This window comes from Mastomys coucha, unplaced genomic scaffold (assembly GCF_008632895.1).
Source record: "Mastomys coucha isolate ucsf_1 unplaced genomic scaffold, UCSF_Mcou_1 pScaffold6, whole genome shotgun sequence".
Lineage (NCBI taxonomy): Eukaryota > Metazoa > Chordata > Mammalia > Rodentia > Muridae > Mastomys > Mastomys coucha.
Genome location: NW_022196912.1, coordinates 129,794,547 through 129,805,690, shown reverse-complemented (window position 1 = coordinate 129,805,690; position 11,144 = coordinate 129,794,547). Strand labels below are relative to the sequence as shown.

At 41.5% G+C, this 11,144-nt stretch overlaps 1 protein-coding gene and 1 pseudogene across 2 annotated transcripts in view; one reads left to right on the top strand and one right to left on the bottom strand.

Moving 5' to 3' along the window:
- Positions 1-11,144, bottom strand: part of Ptprn2 (protein tyrosine phosphatase receptor type N2) — a 790,024-nt gene that overhangs the window by 270,300 nt on the left and 508,580 nt on the right. The gene's annotated exons all lie outside the window — the stretch shown is intronic.
- Positions 8,142-8,950, top strand: LOC116080319 (annotated as a pseudogene).

Here is an 11,144-nt window from a genome sequence, read left to right as displayed (position 1 = left end):
ACTCTGCCCCCTGCCATCTCCTGTGATGGTGGGCGCTGTGGCTACCTTCCTGGTGTCATGACTCTGCCCCCTGCCATCTCCTGTGATGGTGGACACTGCGGCTACCTTCCTGGTATCATGACTCTGCCCCCTGCCATCTCCTGTGATGGTGGGCACTGCGGCTACCTTCCTGGTGTCATGACTCTGCCCCCTGCCATCTCCTGTGATGGTGGGCACTGCGGCTACCTTCCTGGTATCATGACTCTGCCCCCTGCCATCTCCTGTGATGGTGGGCGCTGTGGCTACCTTCCTGGTGTCATGACTCTGCCTGTTGTGCATGTTTATCCACAGGAGCCCTGGTAGATGGGGGATCAGACTTCTCCTTCTGATTAATAAGGAAGAGTGAGCCTGTGACTCACCTAGTAAGAAGTCAAGTGAGGATGTGTCTCCTGACCTCAGTGGGCACCAAGGATCAGAAACTTCAGAAATAAATCAGACTATGTGGCCCAGGTATATCTAATCTTTTTGACATTACAACATGATTTTGCCACCTACAAAGTTCACACTGTAGATCCTCACAACCAGATTATAAAAACAAAAACAAAAATAAAAAATCCACATGCAATGCTTTTAGTAAGTTGATGATTTGGAAATACATGTAGCCCGTGGGCTACAGGTTGAACACATCTGAGACAAAACCATAATAGGTCAGGTATGCAGCCTCAAGAGAGGCATTTATTGGTTCCTAAAAGTGAAAGGCATATAAGCTATGTTCTTATGATCAATTAAGTTATAAATTAACAGCTATGAAAATCAGTCTTCAATCAGTTTGCATTAACACTCTCACCTTAGTGAGTGTGTCCTCAGCTGGAGAAGAAATAGAAATTACAACTATGGGATATCTGCAAACTAATGGACAGAGAGGAAACATTAGGAGGGTTGCAGAGCACAGTGTCTGTGCACCTGAGAGCTTCCATTAAGAGCAGTCAGGTGGACAGCACCCATATTAGGTTGCCATATAAAGGAGTTAGAAGATAGTGAGCAAGACAGAAAACTTAGAGAAAGAACAGGAAATAACAAGTAGACATATACATTGATAGATTACAGAAAGAAGTAGTATAGGCTATCTCTGAGCACAATTTTAGTAGAAAGACATGTCAACAGTGTATAGAAGTCTGTTATTGAACAAAGTAGGATGTTTCCAGTCCTAAGATCACCAAAAGTCAATGATAAAAAGACTAGCTTCAGGTGCAGTAGAACTTGTGGTACAAGCTGGTAATGGTGTTTGTATGCCCACCTGTAAGAATTAGGAACTCAGGGAGTTAGATTTATAAAGAAAGTATAAATTGCCAAGCTGGCCATCATCATCATCATAATCAACAACAAAATACCATAAATAGGTACAAGGAAGAAATGAAAAGACTTTCAAAGCATTGTTCAGGGAGAAGATGGATTTCCTTTGACATTCCTGTGCTGTGTGAAGCTCATCTTAAAGGAATGAATTTTATGTGCTTCCTTGCAAGAGGAACCTGCAGATCCTAAGTGGTGAGCACAAATGTCTAAGCTCACAGCTGACAAGGAGAAGCCTAGCTATCAGTTGATGAACTTGGTAGCACAGTAAAGCCCTGAGTCCAGCATCCAGCCCTTCCTTGGCTATAGTTTGACTATGCTGTCCCTTTCTTCCTCCCTTCAATGTGAAATAAGACACTGAATTTGACTATTGAAGTAGTCAAAGGGTATCAAAATGTCATCCTTGCATCTCCTTGAAGGCAAAGAACCAGCCATGGGTCTCTGAGGCAGGATGTCAGGTTGTCTTTTAAATAAGTGGATCTGATTTTTAATTTTTAAACATTTATTTTAAATATTTTGTGAATGTATTAGTGGTACATGTATGTGTATAAGTGGGGGGGGGGCATCTGCCGGGGTATACTTCCCTATAGAAACCATCTTCTTCTTACCTCCCAGTAGCTCCTCAGATGGCAATGAGGCTTCAGGAGTGCCCCTCCAAAAAGTCCATGAAATTAGGAAGGGAAAGTGGTAAGGAATACAGGAAGAACAAATACATGTTACACACACACACACACACACACACACACACACACACACACACATACATTACATAAAATACTAGAAAGAACAACTTGGAGGCTGGAGAGATGGTTCCATAACTAAGAGCGCTGGCTATTCTCCCAAAGGACCCAGGTTCAATTCCCAGCATCTGCATGGAAGCACACAACTGTCTGTGGCTCAAGTTCTAGGGGATCTAATGCTTCTTTTGACCATTGATGGCACCAGGCACACAAGTGGTACATAGACACACATGCAGGCAAAACACCCACATGTATAAAATAATAATAATAAGGATGATGACAAGTGGATCTGACATAGAGTCAATCTAGACAGAGTGTGAACCTCTCAGATTAATTGAAATCTCACCTGTAAGTGAAATGCAAGCTATTTAACTGGAAGATACATGGGAGGAAATCCAGGTATTGGCATCAGGGATGGCTTCAAATACACTACTAAAAGACTCATCCATGAAAGAAATAATTGATTGACAGAGCTACATTAGGATTAAAACATTCTTTTCTATGAAAGGACAAATGAAAAGATGAGAAGAGATACTTAGAAAATGCATATCTGAAAAGAGTCTAAAACAAACACCCAGGTTAAAAATGGAGGAAATCTGAACAGATACTTCACCCCAAAACATAAGCATAGGAGAAGATGCCCACACCTTATGTCAGATGAGAAAAGCAAAATGAAGCACAGTGAGTCATCACATCCATACACCAGACCCCCCCCCACACACACACACAAAGCAGGGAGTACTGGGAAAGACTCAGGAATGTTTGGTCAACAGTCACCCTGAGAGGTGGGGTGGAGTGACAGAAATGTGCAGATGCTTTGGAATACTGCTTGGCAGTTTCTTATGCAACAAAAGGCACTCCTACAAAACAATTTAGCATCCACACACTTTGGTTCCTACCCAAAGAAATTAAAAATTATATGCCTACAGACGATTATAGAAGTTTTATTTTAATTGCCAAAATTTGGAAGTAGCAAAAATAGACTTCAGTAACAGAGCAGATAAACTGTGGTGCTTCTGGACAGTGGGAGGCTACTTGACAGTAAGAATAAATGAGCTGTTGAGCCATGATAAGACTCAGAGGTGGGTGCCTTAAAAGCATAGTTCTAGGTGACAGAAGCTATTCTGCAAAGGTGGCAAGCTGTGACTACAACTTGACATTCTGGAAAGGACAAGGCTGGGGAGATAGTGAAAAGATCACTGGCTGCCAAGGGCTAAAGGGAGGGAGGAGCAGATAGGAGGAGCACAGAGTATTCCTAAGACAGTGACACTATTCTGTATGACACTATACTGGTAGACATATGCCATTACTTATTTATAAAGTCTCACAAAAAATTCAACACCAAATGGGACTGCAATGTCAGTATGGATGAATGGGTAGAATCTTCTCAGGTACCTTAGCAATGCACATCACTAATGCAGTCAGATTTAGCAGAAAGAATGGTAACAGGGTGGTGGTGGGAGAAAAAGGGTCTCTGGGAACTTGAAACTACTACTCAGTTTTTCTGCAAAAATAAAACTTCACTAAAAAAAGTAAAGCTTAAAACAAGAAAGAATTGATTTTTTGGCCCACAACTCTGCCTACATTCCCAAAGGCGTGCAGGTACCAAGGATAACCAGATGGCTAAAGGCCAGCATAAGAACACAATCAACGCAGGGCGGTGGTGGCGCACACCTTTAATCCCAGCACTTGGGAGGCAGAGGCAGGTGGATTTCTGAGTTCGAGGCTAGCCTGGTCTACAGAGTGAGTTCCAGGACAGCCAGGGCTACACAGAAAAACCCTGTCTCGAAAAAGGAAAAAAAAAAAAAGAACACAATCAACAAAAGCCATGGCAGTATGGAACCACCAGAGCCCAGCTATCCTATTACAGCAAGCCCTGGATATCCTAACACAGTTGAAGCACAAGAAAACGACCTGAAATATAATCTTATGAAGATAATAGTGGCCTTTAAAGGGGGAATGAATAAATCTCTTAAAGGAATACAGGAAAATACAATCAAATAAGTGAAGGAAATGAATAAGACTGTTTAAGACCTGAAAATGGAAATAGAAGCAATAAAGAAAACACAAACTAAGGGCATTGTGGAGATGGAAAACATAGGTAAGAGAACAGGAGCTACAGACACAGCACCACCAACAGACTACAAGACATGGAAGACAGAATCTCAATCATGGAAATAAGATACAAGAAATCAATACATGAGTCAAAGAAAAATTTAAATCTAAAGTTTCTGACAAAAAAAATCCAGGAAATCTGGGACATTATGAAAAGACCAAACCTAAGAATAATAGAAATAGAAGAAGGCGAAGATTCCAGCTCCAATGTCCAGAAAACACTTTCAACAAAATCATAGAAGAAAAAAATTTCAATCTAAAGAAAGAGATGCCTATAAACAGACAAGAAGCTTATAGAATACCAAATAGATTGCACCAGAAAACAAATCCTTCTATCACATAATAATCAAAACACTAAATGTACAAAACAAAGGAAGAGTATTAAAAACTGCAAGGGAAAAAGGTCAAGTAATATAAAGGTAGACCCATCAGAATTACACCAGACTTCTCAACAGAGACTCTAAAAGCCAGAAGGGCCTGGGCAGATGTCTTGCAGTATCTAAGAGATCACATATGCCAGCCTAGACTACTATACCCAGCAAAACTTTCAATCACCATAGATGGAGAAAACAAGATATTCTATGACAAACCCAAATTTAAACAATATCTATCCACAAACCAAACCATACAGAAGATACAAGAAGAAAGACTCCAACTCAAGAAGGTTAACTGCACCCAAGAAAACACAGGAAATAATTCCACACCAGAAAACCCAAAGCAAAGGAAGCACAAATACATGCACAGACATAGACATATACATACCACCAACATTAAAATATCAGTAATTAACAATCATTGGTCACTAATATTTCTCAACATCATTGGACTCACTTCTGCAATAGAAAGACATGAGCTAAGAGAATGGATGTGAAAACAAGATCCTTCATTCTTCTGAATAAGAAAAACATACCTCAACATCAAAGATAGACATTACTTCAGAATAAAAGGCTAGAAAGATTTTCCAAGCAAATAGATCCAAGAAACAAGCTGGAGTAGGAGTTCTAATGTCTACTAAAATAGAATTTCAGCCAAAATTAATCAAAAGATTTAAGGAAGGACACTTCATATTCATCAAAGGAAAAAATTCACAAAGCTGACATCTCAATTCTGAATATGCTCCAAACTCAAGTGCACCCACTTTCATAAAAGAAACATTACTAAAGCTTAAATCACACATTGAACTTCACACATTAATAGTGAGATACTTCAACACTCTCCTTTTAGCAATGGAAAGGTCTTCCAGACAGAAACTAAATAAAGATATAATGAAACTAACAGACATTATGAATCAAATCGACCCAACAGACATTAACAGAACATCTTACCTAAACACAAAAGATTATACCTTCTTCTCAGTACCTCACAGAACATTCTCCAAAACTGACTACATACTCAGACACAAAGCAAGTCTCAACAGATATGAGAAAATTGAAAAAATACCCTTTATCTTATCAGACCACCATAGATTAAACCTGGACTTCAACAACAACAGAAACAACAGAAAGCCTACATATTCATGGAAACTGAACAACTCTTTACTCAATGATCACCGAGTCAAGGAAGAAATAAAGAACATGATTAAAGACTTTCTAGAATTCAATGAAAATGAAGGCACAACATACCCAAACTAAGAAGACACAATGAAAACAGTGTTAAGAGGAAAACTCATAACATTAAGTACTTTCATAAAGAAATTAGAGAGATCTCATAATAGCAACTTAACTAGTACACCTAAAGGCTCTAGAACAAAAAGAAGCAATCACACTAAAGAGGAATAGATGGCAGGAAACAGAGAAGAGAAAGGGGGGGAGTGAGCAGGGAAAGTGTTCAAGGAAATGTCAATGAAGTTCCCATTAAAATTCCAACACAATTCTTTACAGATCTTGAAAGAACAATACTCAAATGTAAAAACAAAAAACCCATGATAGCTAAAACAATCCTGTACAATAAAAGATCTGGCACAGAGCTCAGCTGCCAGACCAGCCTGGACCTGCTGAGGTCCTTGCCAAGAGTGAGCCTGGCCAACCTGAAGCCCAGTCCTAACTCCAGAAAAGGGGAAAGACCTATATGACAAGAACTTGGAAATTTAAGAAAATATCAGAAATTGGAAATATCTCCTATGCTCATAAATCAGTAGAATTATCATAGTAAAAATGGCCATCGTACCAAAAGCACTCAAAAGATCTTCTTGAGGTATCCCTTCCCTGGTTTCAAACTATACTACAGAGCAATAGTAATAAAATCTACATGGTATTGGCATAGAAACAGACAAGTTGATCAATGGAATCAAATCAAAGACCCAAAAGCAAACCCAAATACCCATGGACACTTGAGTGAGGAATAGCCTTGAATGCACTGGCACAGGAAGCAACTTCCTGAAAAGAACACCAAGATCTCAGGCACTAAGATCAACAATTAATAAATGGGACCTCATGAAACTGAAAGCTTCTGTAAGGCAAATGACACTGTCAATAAGACAAAACTGGAGTCTACAGATTGGGAATTGATCTTCTCCAACCCTACATCTGATAGAGGGCTAATATCCAAAATATATAAAGAACTCAATAAATTAGATATCAACAAGTTAAAGACCCAATTAAAAATGGGGTATAGATCTAAACAGAATTCTTGATAAAGGACTATATAATGGCTGAGAAGCACTTAAATAAATGTTCAACATTCTTAGTCATCAGAGAAATGCAAATCAAAATGACTATGAGATTCCTTCCAACACCTGTCAGAATGGCTAAGATAAAAAAAGTGATAGCTCCTGCTAGTAAGGATGTAGAGCAAGGGGAACACTTCTCCATTGCTGGTAGAAGTGCAAACTTGTACAACCACTTTGGAAATAAATTTGGCAGTTTCCCAGAAAATTAAAAATAGGTCCAGCTATACCACTCCTGGGCATATACCCAAAATATGTTTCACTATACCACAAGGACACTTGCTCAACTATGTTCAGCAACTTTATTTGTAATAGCCAGAAACTGGAAACAACTTAGATGTCCCTCAATCCTCAACTGAAGAATGGATCCTGAATGAGGTAACTCAGTCACAAAAGAACACACATGGTATGTACTCACTGATAAATGGATATTAGCCCCAAAGCTCTGAATACCCAAGAAACAATTCACAGACCACATGAAGCTCAAGAACAAGGAAGACCAAAGTGTGGGTGCTTCCATCCTTCTTAGAAAAGGGAACAAATTCTCAGGGGAGCAAATATGAAGTCAAAGTGTAGAGCAGAGCCTGAACGAAAGACCATCCAGAGACTGTCTCACCTGGGGATTCATCCCATATACAATCACCAAACCCCAACACTATTGTGGATGCCAAGAAATGCTTGCTGAAAGGAGCCTGATATTGCTGACTCCTAAGAGGCCCTGCCAGAGCCTTACAAATACAGAGGCGAATGCTCACAGCCAACCATTTGACTGAGCATGGGGTTCCCAAAGGAGGAGTTAGAGAAAGGACTGAAAGAGCAGAACAGGTTTGCAACCCCATAGGAAGAATAACAATATCAACCAACCAGACCCTCCGCACCCCCTCCTCCCAGAGCTCCCAGGGACTAAGCCACCAACCAAGGAGTACACATGGCTCCAGCTGCATATGCAGCAGAGGATGGCCTTGTCAGGCTTCAATAGGAGAGGTCCTTGGTCCTATGAAGGCTCAATAGATGCTCCAGTGTTGGGGAATAGAGGGAGGAGAGGTGGGAATGGGTGGGTGGGTAGAGGAGCACCCTCATAAGCAGGGGGAGGGAAGATGGGATGGGGATTTCTGGGAGGTAGGGAAACCAGGAAATGGGATAACATTTGAAATGCAAATAAAGAAAATATCTGGGGGGGGGGGAGGAAAGAAAGAAAATGTGGAGGCGGAGCCTTAAAGTAACATAGAGCCTTCACTGCATCCACGGCGCCCATGGATCGTGGTTAGCACAGAGCGCAGCTGCCGGACTGCATGGACCTGCTAAGATCTTTGCTGAGCGTGAGCCTGGCCAACCTGAAGCCCAGTCCTATCTCCAGAAAACGGAAAAGACGTCCAAGAGAACGGAGAAGAGATAGGAAGTGTGGCAGAAGCCATAAAGGAGAAAGGCAGAGAGGAACCTGGCTGAGGCTGGGCTTTGATGGAGGGCAGACTCCATTTGACATCCGAATCCCAAAATATAGATTTAATGAAGGATATAGTATCAGCCTTTGAATCTCAGGAGACTACAGTATCTCATTTATTTAGGTCAAGTTAATCCAACTCAACCTATTGACTTAACCCAGCTTGTGAATGGGAAAGGTGTAACCATCCAGCAACTTAAAAGGAATTATGAGGTCCAGCTGGTTGAAGAGGGTTCTGATACTTTTCAAGCAAAAGTTAATATTGAGGTGCAGTTGGCTTCAGAATTAGCCACTGCTGCAATTGAAACAAAAATGGCTATGTTGTTACTACAGCCTTCTATGACCCAAGTCTAGAAATTCTGTGCATTCCAAAAAGAATGCTTCCACTCGAGACGCTGGTGCCCTATTAATACAGATGCAAAAAACCAGGGATACCTGGCTGACCTTGCCAAGTTTCCTGAAGCAAGACTTGAACTCGCCATGAAGTATGGCTATGTTCTTCCTGATATCATGAAAGGCGAACTCTTCAGAGTGCTCAACACTCAGAAGGATCCAAGACAGATTTTCTTTGGTCTTGCTCCTGGCTGAATAGTAAATGTGGCGGATCAGAAAATTCTAAAACCTCCAGATGAGACTCTTCTCAAGTACTACAGCTCCTGAGTTGTCTTCTAATAAAACAGACTTGTGAGCCAGGTGAGCTGCACATAGATTCCTGTCGGTCTTAAAGCCTTGGGGTTGTTAGCAGCCTTCGCTGGTCAGTTGTAAAAAAAAAAAAAAAAAAAAAAAAAAAAAAATGGCATCATGAAATCTGCAGGTGAATGGATGGCACTTGAAAATAGCATCCTGAGCTGGGCAGTGGTAGTGTACGCCTTTAATCCCAGCACTTGTGAGGCAGAGACAGGTGGATTTCTGAGGAGGCCAGCCTGGTCTACAGAGTGAGTTCCAGGACAGCCAGGGCTACACAGAGAAACCCTGTCTCAAAAAAACAAAACAAAAAAACAAAAACAAAAACAAAACAAAAACAAAAAGAAAAGAAAAGAAAAAGGAAGAAAATATCATCCTGAGTAAGGTAACCCAGTCCCAGAAAGACAAATATGGTACGCACTCCCTTATAAGTGGATATTGGCTGTAAAGTACAGGATAACCATGCTACAATCCACAGACCCAAAAAAGCTAAGTACCAAGGAGGGCTCAAGGGTGAATGCCTGAACCTCACTGGGATGGGGGAACAGAATAATACTTGGGGGTAGATGGAGGGAAGGAACTGGGTGGTTCCTGGGTGGCTTGGGGAGGGGGCACAGGAGGAATCAAGTGTAGGAAAAATGGAGGAAGGGAGAACTGGAATTGGTAGGGGCATCTCTGTGATGAGCTAGAAACCTAAGGCAATGAAAAGTCCCAGGAATCTATGAGGGTGACCCTAGCTAAGACTCCCAACAATGGGGGATATAAAACCCTGAAGCAGCCACCCCCCTGTAGCCAGGCAAGACTTACAGTGGATAGATGGGGACACCAACCCAGCCACAAAACTTTCAACCCACAATTTGTCCTGCCTATAAGATGTACAGAGATAAAAAAAAAATGGGGCAGAAATTGAGGGAATGGCCAATCAATGACTGGCCCAACTTGAGACCCATGCAAAGAGAGAGAGCCCCAACACTATTGATGATGCTCTGCCCTATCTACTTACAGACAGAAACCTAGCATAAGTGTCTCCTGAGAGGCTTCACACAGTAACTGATGGAGACAAATGTAGAAACCCACAGCCAACCATTAGGTACCTCTCAAAGAGTCAGGTAGAGGAGGGGGGAGAAGGACTGAAAGAGCCAGAAAGGTCAAGGACACCACAAGAAAACCTACAGAATCATCCATTCTGGGCCCACGGGGGTGCACAGAGATTGAGCCACCAACCAGAGATCATGCATAGGATGGACTTAGGTCCTCTGCACATATGTAGCTTTGTCCCCTAACAGCAGGAGCAGAAGCCATCTCTGCCTCTGTTGCCTGCCTTTGGATGCCTTTCCGCTGACTGGGCTGCCTCATCTAGCCTCAGTAGGAGAAGATACACCTAGTCCTACTGCAACTTGATATGCCAAAGTGGGTTGATATCCATGACAGGCCTCTCTTTCTCTGAGGAGAAAGGGAGGCAGGATGAAAGGAAGAGAGGTGAGAGGGAGAGACTGGAAGGAGAGGAGAAAGGGGACTCTGCTATTGGGATGTTAAGTAAATACAAAGAATCAAAGGTTCAGAGTCATTTATTTTATTTACATGCCCCAGGTATGTATTCAAGTGCCTTAAAGACCTCAGGTCACGTAGACTATTAGTGCCATAAACACACAGGAGAATTTTGCTTAGAATACAGTATCTGCCAGTTCAACTGTCTGTCATTCCAGATTTAACATCTCAACAAAAGCTTCTCTTTTTAAAATCTGAGGGAGAGGGCTGCCATGGTTAATCGTTACTGTCAAATTGATTGGATTTAGAATCACAAAGGAGACACACCTCTGAGTGTGTGTATGAGGGCCTTTCCAGAGATGGTTAAGTGAACAGGGAAGCTCTGAGTGTGTGTATGAGGGCCTTTCCAGAGATGGCTAAGTGAAAAGGAAGAACATGAGCTGAGGTCCCAGACTGAATGAAAACTGCAAAAAGGAGAAACTGAGCTACATACAAGCTTTTACCTTTCTCTCCTCTACAGATGCAGTGGGACTTGTCACTTCATGTTCTTGCCACATCTGTGATAAATAGCATCCCCTCAAAGTCAGATCAAAACAAACTCTTTCTTCTTCTTCTTCTTTTTTTTCTTTTAGATATTTTCTTTATTTACATGCGAATTTCTCCATTCCCAGTTTCCCCTCCA